General features: G+C 41.7%; 1 long non-coding RNA gene across 1 annotated transcript in view; it reads right to left on the bottom strand.

The window, feature by feature from the left end:
* The window catches only part of LOC126471628 (uncharacterized), a 73,730-nt gene extending 50,823 nt beyond the window's left edge, over window positions 1–22,907 (bottom strand). Inside the window, exons 1-2 of the long non-coding RNA XR_007586359.1 lie at window positions 22,830–22,907; window positions 17,967–18,064 (exon numbers count right to left, since the gene is read on the bottom strand). This is a non-coding gene — a long non-coding RNA (uncharacterized LOC126471628). The remainder of the gene's footprint in view (window positions 1–17,966; window positions 18,065–22,829) is intronic.
* Window positions 22,908–23,010: the final 103 nt, after the last annotated feature.

The raw sequence follows: 23,010 nt of genomic DNA, 5'->3' as shown, positions 1-23,010 counted from the left end.
GTGTCCAGGAACTACGTGAGACAGGCGAACTCTCGTTCCTGGCAATTCTTTTGGGCCTGGTACATTCAGGGTATTTTTTCCGGTTTTGTTGGTAAATCTGATCGTGAAAAGTTCCCCGCACCCCTATTGTTTCCAAGGCCACCTACACTCACGTATACAGTGTGTAACAAAAATGTACGGCACAAATTTCAGGACACACTCCTTACTCGTAGACGAAGACATTATATTAAACGAACATGGGTCTGGAAACGCTTTGTTCGATGCTACAACTCATTTTCTCCAACTCATTAATCATGGGAAACACACAAGAACAAAGGGAACATGCACTCTTGGTGGTGTCTAGTTACGTTCTGCACAGAGAGTGTTTTGTTTTCTGCGCGACGTACGTCATTACTTGTTTACAGATAACATTAACTGTTCCAGCGATCAATACGACCGTTGAAAGCACACGGGTTACTACGTAAGGTTAATCGCGGACTTAGCTTCTGCAATGGCAGTGTACTCAAACGCAGGGATGGCAGATGCCCACATTTGATGTATGGATTAGTTGACGGCAATGGCGCTCTTGCTCAACGTTTGTACCGGGAGAGATTTCCACGGCGAAGGTGCCCCGACAGGAATACGTTTGATGCCATTGATCGTCGACTTACGGAACACGGGACGCTTAAGCCCGATACTCGCGACCGGGGCAGGCCTAGAAGGACGAGGACACCGCAACGGGGGCCGTCAATTCTTCATGCAGTTGACGATGACCCTAGTGTCAGTACAAGACATAGCTGTGACATTGAATGTTGACCACATGACTGTCAGGCGAGTGTTACACGAGGACCAGCTGTATCCATACTATTTACAGCGTGTGTAGGCGCTATCAGCAGCTGATTTTTCAGCACAGGTACTCTTCTGCGAATGGTTTATTCAACAAAGTGTCAAACTTAGTTTTAGTGCATTGGTGCTGTCCACAGATGAGGCGTCATCTCAACGAGATCAGATAGTAGATTTTCACAGTCCGTATGTACGGGCAGACGTCAATCCTCAAGCAACTGTTGAAGCAAGTCATCAACAAAGATTTTCGGTCAGTGTTTGGGCCGGCATTTTTGGTGACAGGTAGGTTCTCGTTTTGTTCCACCCAAGCTCAACAGACAAAGTTAGAGAATGTTCTACCTGATACGTTAGCAAATGTGCCTTTAGCTGTGGAAAACATGTACTTCATGCACGATGGAGCATTTCCTCATTTTAGTCGTAATGTTCGCCGGCTTCTAAAAAACAAAATGGTTCAAATGGCTCTGAGCACTATGGGACTTAACTTCTGAGGTCATCAGTCCCATAGAAGTTAGAACTACTTAGACCTAACTAACCTAAGGACATCACACACATCCATGCCCGAGGCAGGATTCGAACCTGCGACCGTAGCGGTCTCGTGGCTCCAGACTGTAGCGCCTAGAACCGCTCGGCCACTCCGGCCGGCTCTAAAAAACATATTAGGTGACAGGTGGATAGGTAGAGATGGACCAATTGCCTGGGCTCCACGCTCTCCGGACCTAAACCCACTGGAATTTTATATTTGGGAGCGTTTGAAAGTTCTTGTGTATGTTCAGAGTGTCCGTGCTCATGTTATGAAAGACTGCGAAACCATACGCAATACTCGAGCGATACATCAGCGCATCCGAGATTCACTTCGACGGCAGATTGATGCATGTAACTGTGCCCACGGAGAAAGAGATACATGTGGTATGCTGGTGCGATTTGTTCGTGTGTGTTTCCCATGATTAATGAGTTGGTGAAAATGAGTTATAGCCGGCCGGAGTGGCCGAGCGGTTCTAGGCGCTACAGTCTGGAACCGCGTGACCGCTACGGTCGCAGGTTCGAATCCTACCTCAGGCATGGATGTGTGTGATGTCCTTAGGTTAGTTAGGTTTAAGTAGTTCTAAGTTCTAGGGGACTGATGACCACAGCAGTTTAGTCCCATAGTGCTCAGAGCCATTTGCACCAATGAGTTATAACATGGAAAGAAAGCGTTTCCAGAGCCATGTTCATATAACATAATTTCTTGGTCTACGTGTGAGGAATGTGTCCTGCAGTTTGTTCAAAAATATGGCTCTGAGCACTATGGGACTTCACTTCTGAGGTCATCAGTCCCCTTGAACTTAGAACTACTTAAACCTAGCTAACCTAAGGACAGCACACACATCCATGCCCGAGGCAGGATTCAAACCTGCGACCGTAGCGGTCGCGCGGTTCCAGACTGTAGCGCCTAGAACCGCTCGACCAACCCGGACGGCCCTGCAGTTTGTGTCGTACATTTTTGTTACACCATGTATAAGTTTATAATGTTCTGCCTCACATAACAGAGAAATTATTATCACATCTTTGTCACTTTCGTCCGTTTTACTCTGAGTTGCCGAATGACTTACATATAAAATTTGTTACGTGTTGTCGCGCCGCTGCACTTGAAGTGCGGTATACTAAATAGAGCCTCGTCGATCTGCTGCGTGCACTTCCGCTCAGTGCGGTCTTACCTTATACATCTAGCAATGGGACGACTGGTTGTCGACCAGTCTGCGCACCCACTACTAACCGTGCAATTTAATCATAACAGTATGCGGAGGTGCAGTCCAATCCGATCACACATATGCAAAGACGTCCAATTATTGGAATAACATCAAAACGGCTTACAATTGTACACAAATTCCTTCCAACTCATTCCCCATTCCCAGCGTGGAAACAGCATTCACAGTTGGGATTCCATTCCAGTTCAGATCATTGAAGGTGTATCCCAAAGTTATAATATGCATGAAAGGGAAGAAACAAATTATGTTCGAATTTCGCAAATTTAAGGTTCAACTAATGTAGTTTTTCGATTGCTTCTGGTGAAACATCAAGAAACAATTACTTTCACTTATGATACATAAAAATAGCTTACATTCCATACACCAAATGAAGGTGAGACCCCCTACATCCTTGTCTCATCTCTGACATGTGTATAGCGTTTGATGACCTAGACTGAACTGGTGGCCATTCTCTTCTGAGCTGCTCTCATTGTGTTCAGCAGGCGTCTTGTAGTGTACATATTTTGAGTAATGTTAAGTTTAAGTGCGTAATACTTCATGATATTCTTTCTTGCACATTTATTTTGGATGGAATCCTATCTGTATTCTAGACATGCAGCAGCTATGGTAAAGTCCACAAAATGATGTATTATTCTTACTGACCATTTTTTGGTTCCCCCTCTTGTTACATTCTTACCTACAGCCCTTTAACAACAATCTAATAAATTTACTCCGCCATAAAACAACAGTACTGGGCAACAGCGTTTGGCCTGGGGATGCACAGCCTTCTTCGACCACCGCTGAAACTGTAATTCAGGTCCAACACCATACGCAAACGAAGCAAAGAAGTTTGCTTTGTTGTCAAACCATTTTATAATAGGTATTTTATAATCATTCCTTACCACCTGATCAGAAGAACCCCTGCCTTACTTTCTCATATCAGAGTATCTTTTGCACTGAACATATATGGCAGACGATTTGACATCATTGTCCCTGTGAGTACAATACATAAGCAGTTCAAAAGAGTTTTAACAGAGGCACAGACGCAAAAGTATCTGAGTATAGCAATAACCCTGGTGGCAAGGAATCTGATAAGTGCCGAGCAACTCACCCTCCTACATCTAGAGTGTCTGGAATACGAACTTTTTCACGAGTTATTTCCTCTCCTTTTCTCTTATAAAGCATGAAATCAAGTAGTGAATCGTAGGGTGCAACCATTACAAAGGTGTTGATCCCGAGAGGATGCGACTTACCCTTCACACACGGACGAGTCTTGACATGACTGGTGAATGGGGACTATCTGGGCAAGCTTTCCTCACGCTATCAATAACTATCCTTCCGCTTCATTTCATCTGAGATAGCATTACCATTCACCAATTTTAAGTTGTTTCTTAGCAGGTAAAAGCAATCACTGGTGATGTCTGCTATTAAAGGATAGCGGGTTTGCCATTCCCAGCACATCCTCATTCTCGGGAAATCCAACAATGCAGCAACAATACTAACTCAGTAAAATTTCTGCATTTCCACTCCGCTGCAATTCAGTGACTTTCCATTAATAGCAACATCGCGCACATTCACGTTACATGTCATCTCATGAATCCAATAAAGACGGTGGAATACAGTGAGGTGACAAAAGCCTTGGCATACCTCCTAACATCGTGTCGGACCTCCTTTTACAACTCGACGCGTCATGGACTCAACAAGTCGTTGGAAGTCCCGTGCAGAAATATTGAGCCATGCTGCCTCTATAGTCGTCCATAATGGCGAAAGTGTTATCGGTGCACGATTTTGTGCACGAATTGACCTCTTGATACGTTCCGTAAATGTTCAATGGGATTCATCTTGGGCGATCTGGGTGGCCAAATCATTCGCTTGACTTGTCCACAATGTTCTTCAAACTAATCGCGAACAACTGTGGCCTGGTGACGTCGCACATTGCTATGCATAAAATTTCCATCATTGTTTGGGAACATGAAGTCCATGAATGGCTACAAATGATCTCCAAAGACGAACATAACCATTTCGCGTTAGTGATCGGTTCAGCTGGACCAGAGAATCCAGTCCATTCCATGTAAACACAGCTCACACTATTATGGATCCATTAACAGCTTGCAAAGTGTCTTGTTGACAACCTTGGTCCATGGCTTCATGGGGTCTGTGCCACACTCGAAACCTACCATCAGCTCTTACCAACTGAAATCTGGACTCATCTGACCAGGTCACGATTTTCAGTCGTCTAGGGTGCAATTAATACGGTCACGAAACCAGGAGAGGTGCTGCAGGTGATGTCGTGCTGTTAGCAAAGGCACTCGCATCAGTGGTCTGCTGCCATTGTCCAATAACGCCAAATTTCTCCTCACTATCTTAACGGATACGTTCGTCGTATGTCCATATTGATCCTGAAATTATTTCACGCAGTGTTGCTTGTCTGTTAGCACTGACAACTCAACGCAAACGCCGCTGCTCTCGGTCGTTAAGAGAAGGCCGTCAGCCACTGCATTGTGTATGGTGAGAGGTAACGCCTAAAATTTGGTATTCTCAGCACACACTTGCCACTGTGGATCTCGGAATATTGAATTCCCTATCGATTTCCGAAATGGAATGTCCCACGTGTCTAACTCCAATTACCATTCCGCGTTCAAAGGCTGTAAATTCCCGTCGTGCGGCCATAATCATGTCCGAAACCTTTTCACATGAATCACCTCAGTACAAATAACTGCTCTGCCCATTCAGTGCCCTTTTTTCCATTGTGTGTGCGATACTACTTACATTTGTACATGTTCATATCGCTATCCCATAACTTTTGTCACCTCACTGTATTCTGGCAAAAGTATTGAAATGGTGTCTTCACTTCAGGAACATTACCAGCAAGATGATCAGGCAGAGTTACGTGGATCCTGGATATTAGATAAGAACGCTATGATAAGACTATGAACTGATATCGCACATGTTTTTATGTAGGCCTATGCATTCTGCATTTGAGCATTAACCATAATTTTAATCAAGGTATTCGGATTTGTGTGTCCATCCTATGCTTCGTCGTATTTCATTCAGAGACACAGAATCATTTTCAGGCCGTTTTACGTCCGTGACATTTGGATCTATCACCTCCAATAGTTCCAGAATTTCATCTTCAGACAAGTTTGGAGGCAATTACAATTCAGTATGAATATAACCCCAAATTATAAAATTCATTCACTTATATGTCGAATTATATCCACATTGTCAACATAAACACACTTAAAATCTTAATGCCAAAGGCATGATATTTAGGTGTAAATAGTTCAATTTGCACCTATAACAAACGTATTTGCAGTAACAGAATCCCAGAATATCGCGGGTGATACCATGCAGACAGCTGTTCGTTAGTAATAATTATATCATTTTCAAACACTGGATTTCGCGTCATGTTGGTTCGAACACATTTTAGACCTATATCTACATCTACGTCTATCTCTGCAAACCACCGTGAATTTCATGGCAGAGGGTAGGTACTATTGGAACATTATTGGCATTTCTTCTTGTTCCGTTCACGTATGGAGCGTTGGAAACAGGGTTGTTTGAATCGCCTCTGTGCGTGCTGTAATTATTCTAATATTATCCTCACGATCCCAATATGAGCGATATGTATGGGGTTGTGGTATATTCTTCGAGACTTCATTTAAAGCCGGTTACTGCAACTTTGTTAGTAAACTTTCTCGGGGTAGTTTACGTCTGTCTTCAAGAGTTGAGTTTCTTCAGCATCTCTGTAAAAGTCTCCAACGAATCAAACAAATCTGTGGCCATTCGTGCTGCTCTTTCTGTATACGTTCAATATCACCTGTTAGTCCTATTTGGTACGCCCCCACACACTTCAGTAATATTGTAGAACCGGCCGCACGAGTGGTTTTTAAGCTATCTCCTTTGTAGACTTAGTGCTCTTACCCAGTATTCTACCAATAATCCGAAGTCTATCACCTGCTTTAACCACGACTCAGCCTGTATCGTCGTTCCATTTCATATCCCTACAAAGTATTACACCCAGGCATTTGTATGAGTTGACCGATTCCAACAGTGACTCACTGATACTATGTTCATAGGATACTATGTTTTTTCGTTTTGTGAAGTGCACAGTTTTAAATTTTTGAATATTTAAAGCATATTGCCAATCTTTGCTCCACTTTGAAATCTTATCAAGATCTGACAGAATATTTTTGCAGCTCCTTTCAGACAGTACTTCAGTAAAGATAAGTGCATCATCTTCAAAAAGCCTGAAGTTACAATTAATATTGTTTGCGAGTTCATTAACATTCAACATGAACAGCTAGGGTCGCAGCACAGTTCCGTGGTGTACACCCGAAGCTACCTCCACATCCGACGATGACCCTCCATACAAGATAATATGCTGCGTCCTCCCTACCATAAAGTTCTCAATCCAAATTAGTCACAAGTTTCATCTGATACTCCATATGATCGTACTTTTGACAATAAGCTTAGGTGTAGTACTGAGTCAAATGCTTTTCAGAAATCAAGAAGTTCTGCATTTACCTGACTGCCCTGATCCAAAGCTTTCAGTATGTCATGTGAGATAAGTTTGAGTTGGGTTTCACATGGTCGATGTTTTCAGAGTTGGCATGGAGGAGGTCATTCTGTTCAAGATATCGATTATTTATGTTTGAGCTCAGAATATGTCCTAAGATTATAGAACAAATCGATTTGAAGGACATTGGGCGGTAGTTTTGTGGACAGGTGTGACCTGTGCTTTTTTCTCCAAGAACTGGGCACGGTTTTTGGTTCCAGTGATCTACGATAGATTATAGTTAGAAGAGGGGAAAACTCCGCCGCAAATTCAGTATAGCATCTGGTATGGATTACATCGGCCCCTCGAGCTTTTAAAACAAGTTGAAAAAGTCGTAACAATTGATAAAGCTGTTTAATTTACCTTTGTTGTTCCAAATGTCGTTGCTGCATGAAATTCTCTACTTGTGAACCCGTTTATCATATGCTGCGATCGTTGAGAACGTGAAACGAGTGATAAACGAAAGCACGTAACGTACAGGATAGTTATTATTGCCGTTTTACCAGTTCTATGTCATTCATACGATACCAGCAGCCCAGGTCGCCCGCGACAGCGCACGAGCAAAGAAAACATACAGTCCTTCGGTAGCATACATGATACTGAAGGGTGCAGTAGGGTATGGAGCACGGGTAAAGTAATTGTTTAAATGCATACTGTGTCTTGTCCTCACGATCCCTATGGGAGCGGTATGTAATGGGGTTGTACTATATTCCTAAAGTCATCATTTAAAGCCAGTTTTTGTGGCTCTGTCAGTAGACTTCCTCGGGATAGTTCCCATCAACCTTCAAGAGTCTGCCAGTTCAGTTGTTTCAACATCTCTCTGATACTCTCCTACAGCTCAAACAAACCTGTGACAAATAAAAATACAAATACATTCGTGCTGCCCTTCTCTACATACAGTCAATATCCCCTGTGCGTTTAAAATTAGTTGCGACTTTTGACGTTTGTCTCGCCAGAAGTGACATGACGCCGTTTCCCAAGTAACACCAATGGCGAGCCAGCTTTCCCTATCACGCCGCCAGTAGTTCGGTTCATAAAGCACCCCTGTTGCTACGCCATGGATAAACAATACCACGCGATGTTGTAAAGTTATACCACTCGGTTGTGATGGATAAAGCGTCAACAATGCAGCGGAGGAAGGCGGCTATTTCTTCCTGGGTACAAAGAAATGTTCGATTGGATAAAGTTGAACCTAGCTTGCATCATGCGTAGTACTGTACAAGCTGAAAACTCCACGCTACCAGGTCGACGAACTGGCTAACACTAAAGGGCATAGTTTAACTGCCTTCCTCCGTATCATGCTCATTTAAATGCGACTGAATATATATGGGCCCAGGTGAAAAGTAATGTGGCAAAAAACAAGAAATGTACTCTCAGTGAGGTTGAACTGTTGACAAAAGAAGTCATTGCAATGTTACATCACAAGACTGGTCTCAAGTTGTCGATCATAACAAAAAGGTAGTTGAGGAGGCATCGATTCATGAAGGACTACGTCGCTACGTCGATTTTTGAGTAATACGTTACTTCTCTTATTGCTATGTTAACATCTGCTTCTTTTGCCAAAACACAGCAGAGTTTACAGATATTCTTTTAATTAACATTCTAATGCAGTTGAAATTGTAACAGAATCCTAAATCACTGTATTATAAAAATAAAATAAAAATAATGTGCAACTTCTTCGCTTATATTGTTGCAAAACCCACAGTAGTCTCGATTCACCGGCTGCTGATGGTCCTTAAAAGTTACATTATTTCATTTAAAAAAATCTGTATGAAACCTGGCAGTCAATGGGAGTCAGGATTCGGTTACGATTGTGACGGGGCCGTAATCAGTTACTACTGGTTGGCTTTTACAGTTACACACAATTTATTTTAAACCAGTAATTCCAGACTCAACAATAAATAAAAAAATACCACACGTTATTAATGAAGGAATAAACAACTGTGTAAACAATAGTGTTTTCTGTGAGTTACAATTTAGCAAATCACCATCAAATACAGATACTGCAGATAACGTTTTAAAAGTAAGCCACTGTGATCTGGGCAGAAGGCCTTACACGCCAGGAATAGCAATAAATTAAGAATTGTTTAAAGCTCGCTGCAACTTAAAAATTACAGGTATTGAAATATTAAAGGCAAGTCGCCACAAACACAGCAGAAGGCATCAGACGCCTGGAATGGCAGTAAATAAGGTTTTATGGCTTACTGTTAAAATACAAATACCAAATTAGAATTTTAAGGCAAATGACCACAATCACGGCTGAAAGCCTTACACGCCAGGAACGGCAATAATATAAAAAATTTAGAAACCTGCTGTAAAATGACAAATACAATAGCAAAGGTTAATTAAAAAAAACCAAGCAACTGATCACCAAACGGGTGAAATAAGATGATGGTAAACTTTATAACACAACCCTTAACATCCACTTGCCCCCCTTCTAACAGCCGTGTACCGCAAGTCTCTAGAGGAACGGAAGGTTCCAAATGATTGGAAAAGAGCACAGGTAGTCCCAGTATTCAAGAAGGGTCGTCGAGCAGATGCGCAAAACTATAGACCTATATCTCTGACGTCGATCTGTTGTAGAATTTTAGAACATGTTTTTTGCTCGCGTATCATGTCGTTTTTGGAAACCCAGAATCTACTCTGTAGGAATCAACATGGATTTCGGAAACAGTGATCGTGTGAGACCCAACTCGCTTTATTTGTTCATGAGACCCAGAAAATATTAGATACAGGCTCCCAGGTAGATGCTATTTTCCTTGACTTCCGGAAGGCGTTCGATACAGTTCCGCACTGTCGCCTAATAAACAAAGTAAGAGCCTACGGAATATCAGACCAGCTGTGTGGCTGGATTGAAGAGTTTTTAGCAAACAGAACACAGCATGCTGTTATCAATGGAGAGACGTATACAGACGTTAAAGTAACCTCTGGCGTGCCACAGGGGAGTGTTATGGGACCATTGCTTTTCACAATATATATAAATGACCTAGTAGATAGTGTCGGAAGTTCCATGCGGCTTTTCGCGGATGATGCTGTAGTATACAGACAAGTTGCAGCATTAGAAAATTGTAGCGAAATGCAGGAAGATCTGCAGCGGATAGGTACTTGGTGCAGGGAGTGGCAACTGACACTTAACATAGACAAATGTAATCTATTGCGAATACATAGAAAGAAGGATCATTTATTGTATGATTATATGATAGCGGAACAAACACTGGTAGCAGTTACTTCTGTAAAATATCTGGAAGTATGCGTGCGGAACGATTTGAAGTGGAATGATCATATAAAATTAATTGTTGGTAAGGCGGGTATCAGGTTGAGATTCATTGGGAAAGTCCTTAGAAAATGTAGTCCATCAACAAAGGAGGTGGCTTACAAAACACTCGTTCCACCTATACTTGAGTATTGCTCATCAGTGTGGGATCCGTACCAGATCGGGTTGACGGAGGAGATAGAGAAGATCCAAAGAAGAGCGGCGCGTTTCGTCACAGGGTTATTTGGTAACCGTGATAGCGTTACGGAGATGTTTAGCAAACTCAAGTGGCAGACTCTGCAAGAGAGGCGCTCTGCATCGCGGTGTAGCTTGCTCGCCACGTTTCGAGAGGGTGCGTTTCTGGATGACGTATCGAATATATTGCTTCCCCCTACTTATACCTCCCGAGGAGATCACGAATGTAAAATTAGAGCGGTTCGAACGCGCACGGAGGCTTTCAGACAGTCGTTCTTCCCGCGAACCATACGCGACTGGAACAGAAAAGGGAGGTAATGGCAGTGTAAAGTGCCCTCCGCCACACACCGTTGTGTGGCTTGCGGAGTATAAATGTAGATGTAGATGAACACTGCACTCCTACATTTATCGCCGAAGGCGACCAGAACTATTAGCTAGACATATATAACCTTTAATGTAGGCATTACAAGGTATTGTAATAAGTAATACAATAATAAAACACATGGACCAGTACATAAGTTCCTTAAAGGGTACTGAGGCAGATTATACCCGCAGAAGGCGTGGACTGAAGGGGCGTTACACTGAACTACTGGCCATCAGACCTCCTTTTAGAACACACATATCTTACAAGAACCAGGGGGCCACAGACGGTGATCCAGGAATCGGCCTCTGAGAAGGTCCGGGAACAAACACTTCTGCGAGCGGTGAGACACGCAGCCAAGTGTTGCATTCACTTCACAAGATGGTAACTCAGACTAGTGACAGTCTAACGAATGACCAATGATAATCTTGCTGAAGCTACCTGACGTCCGATAAACCAAATGCAACGATGGAACAATACGCCAAAGCCGGAACCGGCGGTCTGCACTACGTCCCCAGGATACTGTGTTTAGAACGCCTGGAACGAGAAAGGAATCACCACCATCAGAGTAGAAGAATCACAATCCGCCCTACATTCAAGAAAGCTGTCTAAAACTACACGCCTTACCGGCCAGCGGCGGCAAGACGAGGAAACGTACACTGCCGTTACATACACTAACCCCCAGGGCAGGTAACTGGGGCGTTAGAGGCCACCAGGCAAGAAAAATTACCGCTGGTTGAACTTAACAAATTGTAACAAGTTGAACGCAATAAATAGTAATAAGAAGTCGAGGAAAGCTAATCAGATCCGCCTTTCCCACGCATTCCATTCGCTGCTCTTCGCCTCAGCGACACTACTAGCAGCAATACGAACCCAAGTCACTGGAGAATCGTGAGATATCACAATGGTGGAGGTTTCTCTACTTGGATTGAAATGCGCTCATCTTAAACCTTGCTGGATCCGGTTTACGACGAGGTCGTACACCCTCGTGAGCACAGCCCTTCCATCCAGCAGTCCATGTGTGCCGCCAGTTGTCCTGGCGTGTTCTGGCACTGCGCGGACCTGGCTCCTCTTGAGTCCCCAACCGAACTGGCCCACTCACACAACTCAGAAAAACAACGACGTCGCCCCAAAGATCGGGCAACAATTACTACATATCGATAACCGCCGCTGCTGCCACTAATGGACAGGCAACGCTTGCGAAACCGAGTGGCGCCAGTCAACACGAGAAGAAGACAAACAACTGCAACCATGCCAACTAAAGGATACTATCTGGCCTCCAACAGAGGGCGGAACCTACAAACAGCACCAACGCAAGCCGCAGCACGGCTCACTATAGTTGCTTCAATATCATGGCAGATATGGAATTTTTGGGTGTTAATCATATGGCAAAACACTCTCCTCTTTGCGTGCCATCCTTTGCCAAAGTCTCGTTTCGCTATCTCAGACCATTTAAAAGATACGAGGGATTTGTGAATATTTCATACTGGCCTTTTCACTGGGCGTGCGTTCGTGATGGAGCCCTTTACAGACGAGGGTGAGTCAAATGAAAGCCTTAAATATTTTTTTAAAATATTATTCATTGTGCAGAAGTGGTACAAAGCTGTATCACTTTTCAACATAATCTCCCCCACGCTCAATGAAAGTCCTCCAGCGCTTACAGAGTGCATAAATCCCTTTAGAAAAAATTCTTTTGGTAGTCCGCGCAACCACTCATGCACCGCATGGCGTACCTCTTCATCAGAACGGAAATTCTTACCTTCCATTGCGTGTTTGAGTGGTCAAAACATATGGAAATCACTTGGGGCTAGGTCTGGTGAGTATGGTGGATGAGGAAGACACTCGAAATGGAGGTCTGTGATTGTTGTAACTGTTGTACGGGCAGTGTGGGGCTTTGGATTGTCATGTTGCAAAAGGACACCTGCTGACAGCAATCTGCGTCGCTTTGATTTGATTGCAGGTCGCAGATGTTTTTTTAGGAGATCTGTGTATGATGCACTGGTGACAGTGGTCCCTCTAGGCATGTAATGCTATAAAATGATGCCTTTTTCGCCCCAAAAGAGAGTCAGCATAGCCTTCCCTGCTGATGGTTTTGTTCGAAACTTCTTTGGTTTTGGTGATGAGGAATGGCGCCATTCCTTGCTCGCTCTCTTCGTTTCCGGTTGGTGGAAGTGAACCCAGGTTTCGTCCCCATTAACGATTCTTGCAAGGAAGCCATCACCTTCTCGTTCAAAGCGCCGAAGAAGTTCTTCACAAGCATCAACACGTCGTTCTCTCATTTCAGGAGTCAGCTGCCGTGGCACCCATCTTGCAGACACTTTGTGAAACTGGAGCACATCATGCACAATGTGGTGTGCTGACCCATAACTAATCTGTAAACATGTTGCAATGTCATTCAGTGTCACTCGGCGGTTTTCCTTCATTATGGCTTCAACTGCTGCAATGTTCTGTGGAGTCACAACTCGTGCCTGACCTGGACGAGGCGCATCTTCCACTGAAGTCACACCATTTGCGAACTTCCTACTCCATTTGTAGACTTGTTGCTGTGACAAACATGCATCACCGTACTGAACCTTCATTCGTCGATGAATTTCAATAGGTTTCACACCTTCACTACACAAAAACCGAATAGCAGAGCGCTGTTCTTCCCTAGTGAAAGTCACAAGTGGGGTGGCCATCGTTATACTGATACTGCGACGGTATGTGTGCATCTGCACTATGCTGCCACCTACAGGCCATTCTGCACGCTGTTTGTAGCACGCTAGCCAACTTACAGGATAACGGCGCGAAATTTCGATTTGTTATTAAAAAATTTAAGGTTTTCATTTGACTCGTCCTTGTACATTCCATTTTCTCGACATTGGAGACAGATAGCGATATCCTTCCAAGTTTAAAGATTAATTCAATATGTTATCTAAATTTCATACACAGCAACTATTTTTCACCGCAATCTTTAAGAACATCTTGCAGTAGTTCACATTAATATCGAAATATCACAATAATTATGACCATTAACGAAATGATAGGCAATTCATCGTGAAGCTGACGAATGACGCTATAAGATGCGCGCGAATCAGAGTTTGTTACCCTACAGTTTCTTTAAAAGCGAGCTTGACAGGTTACGCACCGAGCAGGCCTGGCGTTATCGTCATTGCAAATGTGCTTCCTTTCACTCGCTCCGTACTGAATCAAAAGTAGCAACTAATTTTCAACGCAGTAGTCTCATTTGGTACGGGTGCCACACACTAGAGTAACATTTTAGGATGGGTCGCAAGAGTGATTTGAAAGCAATCTCCTTGGTAAAATGATCGAATATCCCTAGTATTCTGCCAATAAACCAAATTCTGATACCTGCTTTATCCATGACAGAGCTTATGTGATCGTTTCATTTCATGCCCTTACTAATTGTTACACCCAGCTACTTGTACCTGAAAAGTTTCAAAGTATGGGCTATAACACAACACACACAAAATATATATGCAGCCAACGGATAACAGGAAGAAGTCACCGGCGGCACATTCAGTTGGAACGTAGAATTTGCATGTGCCATGTTCTGAACCATTTTTCTTCACTCGCATTCAAAGGAAGAACAGGAAGCCTCCTGATGTACAAAGAACGAACGAATCGCATCAGTTTGCAGCTACTTTTCGAACTCAGGAAGCTTTGTGACCCTTGCTCCGCTGACGTTTAACTGTTAGCGATCCTCAGCTACTGAAGATGCTGATAGATGTCTGTGTCTTTGTAACATGATCATTCGTAATGGTAACTGTTCTGACAGATGAATTAACCCTCTCAGACTCGAAATATTTTTGAACTTTCTTTTTATTACAGTATAAGACGTACATTGGGACAGAACAATGTAAAAAAAGAAGTGTTACACACGTTAATGGAACACATACACGGTGGTTTCAAATGGAATCATTGGACATGAAATGTCATAATTTTTGGTGGTAAGGTAAAATGCAGTTCCTTTCTGCAGATAGGCATAGGGCTACTTAACAGAGAGCACACTTTCATCTGATTCTGTGAGGTTCTAATACATCATCTCCAGTTTCATTGCTGCGCTCAATCTCTGAGTAAACATCAGAAAAAATCCCTTCCAAATGGCACGTCAGAATTTCCTCTCCTTTTGTTCTGCAGGAATACATCGTGTGAAACTGGAAATACAATAAGTTGTCACAGCTGGTCATGTTGCCCTTAGAGCCGCAGTTGTTTGAAAAGGACCAACCACAATAACTACGAATATAAATCCATAAATTTAATTATTATCTCCATACTCAGAGTATAAATTTCAACAGGGCATTTTTCTGTACCTAATCCATGCGCAAAACATGCCTTGTAGAAACAAATGCAATCAAAATTAGAAGACAAAGACAATCGTGCACCGCACACAAAAATGGCCGCTATGTTTGCTCATCTAACTGCTAAGATTTGAAACATGTGAAGTAGCTGCAGCTGCTAGAGAGCAGTACCTACTGGAGACGTAAAGGGCGACTAAGTTGTAGCTACTATGCATATGCTACGAAATGAGAAAATCCTGGGTGGCTTCAAACAGAACCACATTGCTTGAAAGGGTTTAAGCAGCAGCTGCTCAGTATGTCTTCATTTGGAACTTTCATTGCAATTTTGAAAGCGAGTGCTGCCTGTTCGCTCACCTCCATAGCTAAGTGGTCAGCGTCTCTGAATGGCTTACACGCGAGTGGCCTTCAGTTCCTGATAATTTCAGAGATTTCTTCTTGTTGGTAAGAATGGACAGGGGAGCATTCAACCTTGTGATGCCTCTTGGGGAGCTACGTGAATGAGAAGTAATGGCTCCAAGGTCTAGAAAACCAACAATAGTTGGGAAAGTGATGTGATAACCCCATGTCCCTCCAAGATGCATACGAAAGGCAGGTCCGCAGCTCGTGGACTAGTGACTAGCTTTGCTGCCTAGGGATCACAGGGTCCCAGGGTCGATTCTCGACTGGGTTGGGGATTTTCTCTGCCCAGAGGCTGGGTATTTGTGTTGTCATCATCATTCGTGACAGTGGCTAGATCGGAGTGTGTAAAAAAATTGGACTGTTTAAAAATTGGAACTTTGTACGGGCGCTGACGACCGCGCAGTTGAGCTCGCCACAAACCAAACATCATCATCCAAATGGCACCATGTTGCCGACAGTGACACAGTGGCTCGTCAGCATGATGAAGTCCTCCTCAAGACCCGATCACGGAATTTACTTTTTTGTATTTTTATTATTGCTACCTTTTGTCAGTGCCAACTTGCCAACTACATTCTCATCACTTAAAGACCCATATGTATTTTATAAAAAGTGACAACAGCCTCCTGATTGGTAACCGACTATTGTTATTTCCCGAATGAATTTTCACTCTGTTACGGAGCGTGTGCTGATTTGAAATTTTCGGGCAGACTAAACCTGTGTGTCAGACCGTGACTCGAACCCAGGACCTTTGTTTTTCGTGGAGAAATGCTGCACCGATTGACTTTAACGGACATGATTCAAAATCTGCCCCACAATTTAAGTAAGTAAGCTCGTAGCTTCTGGTGCAGTATGAAAATTCATTCTGGAAACAATTCCCTAGGCTGCAATATTCTTTCCAACAGGGGTGATGGTCCCACAAGGTACGCAGGAGAACTTCTGTGAAGTTTGGGCTGTAGGAGAGAATGAAGTAGAAATAACGCTTTTACTAAGGGAATCGTGAGTCACACCAGGAGAATTCCGTCAGTATCTGTTGTAGTTCAATGGCTCAATATGTAAGTGCTAAATTTAAATGCCAAGGGTCTGGAATTCGATCCCCCGCTGATGCTCGGATTTGTTTTTTACTTGTTTCTATCACCTCTGGCAAAGATTTTTCATGTGGCAAGTCAGTTGCTTTATGGAGAAGAGTGGACGTAAAACTAATGCGTGGTAAGTCATTTCTAAGGTTAGATAAGGACAAGACATATCACAGGAAATGATATTATCTTGGTTGAAGCAGACTTCATTCATTACGGTACCTTCTTTAATAGTTCTTGCAGCATGTTGCTTTACAAACCTGGAATCAGTTCTTTTTTTCATTTTAGAATTATTTTTTTTAAAGATCAAAGTGTGTAATCCCAGAGTCTCTGTTTACATATTAATCTGACGTTGCTGTAAATGTTGCCTTAACAAGCTAGCATTGTCAAACTTGGTACACTTTCCTGCGATTTCCGTAATTAATACAAGTAGCAGCTTCGTACTTAAATAACAGCAAACGATATATCTCAGTGAGAAACAGATTCTTCGATGAAGATTGTAGAAAAAAGGCATACCACCGGAATTAGTTCTTGAACTGTACTTTTTCATAATTGTAATCGACGATTTGCCACATCATGGTCCCCATTATGTGATTTACGATGTAGATGATACGACAATAATTACCACCCAATAAGAGACATCAGTAATGTGACGCTGTTATTTGTCAGTTGGCAGAAAGGATGAATCACTATTTCGTTTACCAGCCCTGCCATGTCCACCTCATCTGCTACAAGCAACAATAAGAGATATCAACTTTTGTTTGAAATGAAAGTTTTCTGTGATAACTGAATACAAAACCATACGAAATTCCCATCCTGCATCGTACACAACATACCCACTTCCGCGCAACGAAATATGCCCAGTAAAATTAACTAGCAGACCGAAGTACGGCTCAACATCAGGAACTAAAATAGAATAAAATAAACATCCCCATAAAACACTGTTTAAAACCGTAGGTACTTCATTTTCATGTGTAGCTGTGGAATGAAATTAAAATCACAAATATGTTGATGTTAACTTCAATGATAGTGTTCTGTATGACTGATTCCAAATTTGGGACGTTACTAGTGGCTGTTTTGCAGCTATTTTTGTAACTGTCATAATTTATCCCCACTACTGCACTTCCTTTTACAACCGTACAGAAGCAAATTGTTCACCATCACACGTTGAATAACAATTGCACAACATTACAAAAATTTTTTCCCTCATGTACCATAAACAAAGAAATATTGAATCGGTGCTTACTGATATTCATCTTGAATATCATGCCGCTGGTTACCTGGTACCGTTGTTTAATCTACTTTGCTGCTGCCATCCCATGTTGAAAATTTATATTCCTCTTCTTTCGCAGCTGCAGTTGGCTTCTTGTCAACATTACTGAAAAAAGAAACAAAAAAGAAAAAAGAAACAAAATGGAAACGGGACAGATGGAAAAAAGAAGTAAACCGTTTATTATTTCAAATGTAATTGCAATAATTGTTGATACATTTATCCCACTGGGAGCCACAATGCCTTTATGGAAAAATGTTTGCAGTTGCCTACGGACCCCAGGCATGCACCTCTTCATCCGAAGCAAACTGACGGCCACGAATGTCTTTCTTCAGGGCTTCAAAAATATGAGAATCGCATGGGGAGAGACAGGACTGTATAGAGGATGTGTAAAGGCTTTCCAACCAAACTTCTGCAGCTTACTCTTGTACTACTCCCTTCCTAGTGCAAGTGAGATACGCGGTACCAAGAGCATTTAAGCCACAAATGAAATCAGAGTTGGTTCGAGAGGATCTTTCCACATAAATGACTTATCATTTGTGCGCCCTCTCTCCCCCTCATTTTCCCTCTTACACTTTCAGCTGTGTCAGTTTTCGCTACTAACTACAAAACGCAGTATATACAAATACCGCACGTGGGCACCCCTGGCTTCCCAAGCGGCCACTACAGTTGTGATATGTCCTCTACAGAAATCTTAAAAGTTGTGGCGCCTTTGGCTCCCCTCTCAGCTTGGCGCACCAAGCGGTGGCTTGTGTCTCTTATGCGTAAAACCGGCCCTGAATAAAGTACCCAATAGCAGGAGAATTTTGCCATAAGTACCGTGTTAAGACATTTGTCACTAGAATCACTTGTTGCTACAACGAAATGGTTATGCTCCAACATGTTTATATGAAACCCAGATAAGACCCTCCATCTCTTGCGACACTTTTGACATTTCATATTAACTCCAAGTTGACCTGGGCAAAAGAATATCAAGTGTAGCATACCTAACATGGAAGCAGAAAGACATAGTTGTTTCTGAATATCTAAGGTTGACATATCTTGGACTGTTCCAGTCTTACGTTTGCTATGGACTGATATTATGGGGGTGATACATTGAGGGAAAAAAAGACACAAAAGAATTATGTTGGGCTCCAGGCCAGTTAATCACAGTAATATAGAGCTGATTATAAACAAAAATAAACTAAGAGACCCCAAACATGTGGTTAGTTCTTTCAACCATTATTTCTCTGATATAGCACAGCAGTTAATAAACACACACCTTGACAAACAGCCTGCCAGTCACTCAGATCAAAAAATTCATCCAAACACATTATTCGTGTATCCAGCAACTCCTGAGGAACTGTCAAGAATCCTAAAAGATTTACCTAATAAATATTCAGTGGGTGCTGATGAGATACCAGATGCTATTATCAAATTTAGCGCAACATTTATCGTGGAACCAGTAACAGACATAGTAAATTCACCTCTTGAGTGTGGTGTGTTTCCAAATAATCTAAAAACTGCAAAAGTAACATCTTTGCATAAGAAGGTGCAAAAAGTGACATTGCGAATTATAGGCCAGTTTCAGTATTGTCAGGCTTCTGCAGAATTACGGAGAAAATGTTCCTTAGAAGATTAACAGTTTTCTTAGATAAATAGAGGCTGGTAAGTGACTCCCAACATGGGTTCAGAGCTGGAAAGTCAACTCAGACAGCAAATTTTGCCTTCTTAAATGAACTATTAAAAGCAGTGGATGATAAGCAACATATATCTGGGATACTTCTGGATCTAAGTAAAGCCGTCGATGATATTGATCATGTCATTCTTTTTTGTAAATTAAGTAATTATGGAATTAGATGCCAGTCTGAAAAGTGACTTTAGCTGTACATCAGTAACTGTCAGCAGATTACAGAAATAAAACTCAAAGACAGTGTAACAGAAAAAATGTCTAGTTTTTACAGTGAAGAGGAGAAAAATTAAGTATGGAGACCCACAAGTGTCAGTTCTGGGACCTGTCCTATTTCTGCTGTATAGTAAAATACGTAATATTAAAATAGATAGTAAAATATATAATGGAACCACTGTACTCTTTACAGATGACACTAATATTCTAATTAAATCACAGAATGAGGAAAATCTGCAGGAGGCTGCAATATCAGTTATGCATACCTTAATGCACTGGTTCAGAACCAATAGGCTCATCATAAATTCTGAAAAAACTGTGGCAGTTAACTTTCACACCACACAAAACCTCCATCCTGCAAACCCTGTTTTCGCTATTAAAGGAAAAAATGTCTTGAAGGTCAGAGATACAAAATTTCTAGGCATTCATGTTCAGGCAGATCTAAAGTGGGAGGTGAACCTAAACAATTTAACCCTTTGAGTCAAACAAATACTTTTGGACTTGATATGCACTGAAATTTGATCTTATCCTTCTTTATTGCATTACTGGAGCACATGACAAATTTTTAAAAATTTTCTTCAATTTTTATAAAAAAATATACATAGGTGGTTTCACTATGAAATCACTGTGATGCAAGGAGTTGTTCAAAGTCTTTCAAAAATCCACTAATTTTTAATTTTCAGTATTTTATTACACTAATGTTAGATTTTCTTTCATACAGATTTTTATAAACTTATGTCCCAAAAAAAGTTTTGGGTTTAATGCAAAATTTCAAAGTACATTACATACAACACTTGTTTTCTACTTTTCATGATACTCCAAAAAAACAGCTTTTTTTATGTGTTAGGCACAATCCGATATCACATACTTTGCATAACCATCTGGTCCTATCAGGCTCCTTTTTTGAACTACAATTTGCACAGCGTTTCGATTTGCTATGAACAGGAATATGGGGTTCATTGGATTGTCTTTTATCCACAGAGACTTTCATTCTAAATGTCTTCTTAGATGATGATGATGATGATGACTGGGAAATTGCTTTCCTTTTCTGCCAGGAGAAATGTTGCCTTGCACAAACAGGCCTACTACTTGTTTTCTAAAATCTTTTAATTTCAGTGGTGTTCCTCCACTTCTTATTTTATATATGACATAGGCATTCACGACAGTGACGTCCAAGAAATGGAAAAATATTCTGGGTCACCACTTCTTGCTATTCTTGTGTAATTCATAAGTTGATTTGAGCATGTCTGCTTTGTCAACATAACCCATTGAAGTATTGTAGTCACATATGACTTTCGGACATTTTATTGCTTCCTGAGAGCCGTCTTTCTTTCTTCAGTTCAATGTAGCTTCTTGGTTTGGATTATGGAAGTTTAAGAGAAACAGAACAGGTTTTTTGTCCACCCATTTAGTGCAGGTTACTCCCTCCCAGTTCCTCCACTCTGATTCCCCAAGAGTATAACATTTATCAGATTTAAAATCTTTTGGCAAGTATTTCCTGACAATTTTACTTGTGCAACAGGCCTATATTTCATCTAAACAGAAGGTGTCTGAACAATGGTACTGATGTAAAATAGTTGTCTACATAGATTTCATAACCCTGACCTACCAGTGGGCCGGCCGAAGTGGCCGTGCGGTTAAAGGCGCTGCAGTCTGGAACCACAGGACCGCTACGGTCGCAGGTTCGAATCCTGCCTTGGGCATGGATGTTTGTGATGTCCTTAGGTTTAACTAGTTCTAAGTTCTAGGGGACTAATGACCTCAGAAGTTGAGTCCCATAGTGCTCAGAGCCATTTGAACCATTTTGAACCTACCAGTGGTCTTGTCAACTCTCCCACTTAGGTCCTTTTCTACCTGGGTTCAATTTTTTGCTGTGTAGATTTGAAACTCACAAATATACCCCGTTTCGTCCGCCCTTACTCACACTTTGTAACCTCTATTTATGTGTTTCTGTGGCGTATACATTTTCACAAATGATCGCCCTTTGTACTTAATCATTGACGTGTCAATGCTTTGTTTCTTAGATGGCTTGTGACAATTTTTGTAGGTTGTGGAGAGAGAATTTAGCAATGGTCATAGTTTATATAGTTTGTCATAATCTGCTGATACCCTCTGTGGTTGTTTTTCGTTGTCATTTACATGTAAATTAGGAAGGAGCCACACAAATCTATTTAATGACATTCTTTGGGCAATGTCTTCATCCCACAATGCTGGGAAAGATGACCAGTAATCCCTAAACCTAGGTTGTGCTGTTACACCCATAAGTAAATTAATACCTAAAAACACTTTCACCTCATCTATATTTGTAGGGTGGGGATTGATGCCACCACCCTTTTGCATAGCATATAAATTTGTCTGACTCACTATTTCTTCTTATGTCTGATTCGTAAAAAGATCAGGGAAAAAGGCAACTGGGGAAGAAAGATTATCGAAATTGGGCAAAGGCCCAGTTTCCTCCACAAAATTTACATGATCATAATCACCGAACTCACGTACCCACTTTGGTTATGTAAAGTCTTGGGTGGAAGGAAGAAGTTCACTGACATCAGCTGGAGCTTCAGAAACTTCTTTCTCAGCTGCTCAAGAAGGTAGGGGCGTGAGGGCTTCCTGTCCAAGAACCTGAGTAATACCCTCCAGATTACCATCTTCATCCTCTTCGATTCTAATCGCTTGGGATATCCTCAAAAAAAAAAAAAAAAAAAAAAAAAAAAAAAAAAAAAAAAAAAAAAAAAAAAAAAAAAAAAAACATTGTAGACACTAGCCTCATCTAATCTTTTATCCATCTAAATAAAGGTAAATGTTAAATAACTTACTGCATTTGAGAATAGAAGTTTTGTATGGTAAAGGTATCATATTAGCATAGTGGTTCCACAGCGAAACCACCAACATTTGTGCTTCTCATTGTTTCAAATAATGCGCTACATTCAAACTTTAGACATATTTTCAATCTAGAACATATGTCGTAGCGTGTATCAAAATTGTACTTACATTGAATAAAGTACAGCATCTGAATAACACATAACAATGTGTCTGAATCACAGTATGTCGCACTTGCACGGAAAACACGGATTGAATGCAGATTCGCGCTCGCAGCGCGCTTTCTCAAGATTTGTTGAATTAGTTCATCGAAAATCCGCTAGAGTGCACCACAAACAAGGGTGAGACGGTT

The sequence above is a fragment of the Schistocerca serialis genome, chromosome 3 (genome assembly GCF_023864345.2).
Source record: "Schistocerca serialis cubense isolate TAMUIC-IGC-003099 chromosome 3, iqSchSeri2.2, whole genome shotgun sequence".
In the NCBI taxonomy this organism is placed as follows: Eukaryota; Metazoa; Arthropoda; class Insecta; order Orthoptera; family Acrididae; genus Schistocerca; species Schistocerca serialis.
Note: the sequence above shows the minus strand (reverse complement) of the source record. Positions and strands in the feature narration are given on the sequence as shown.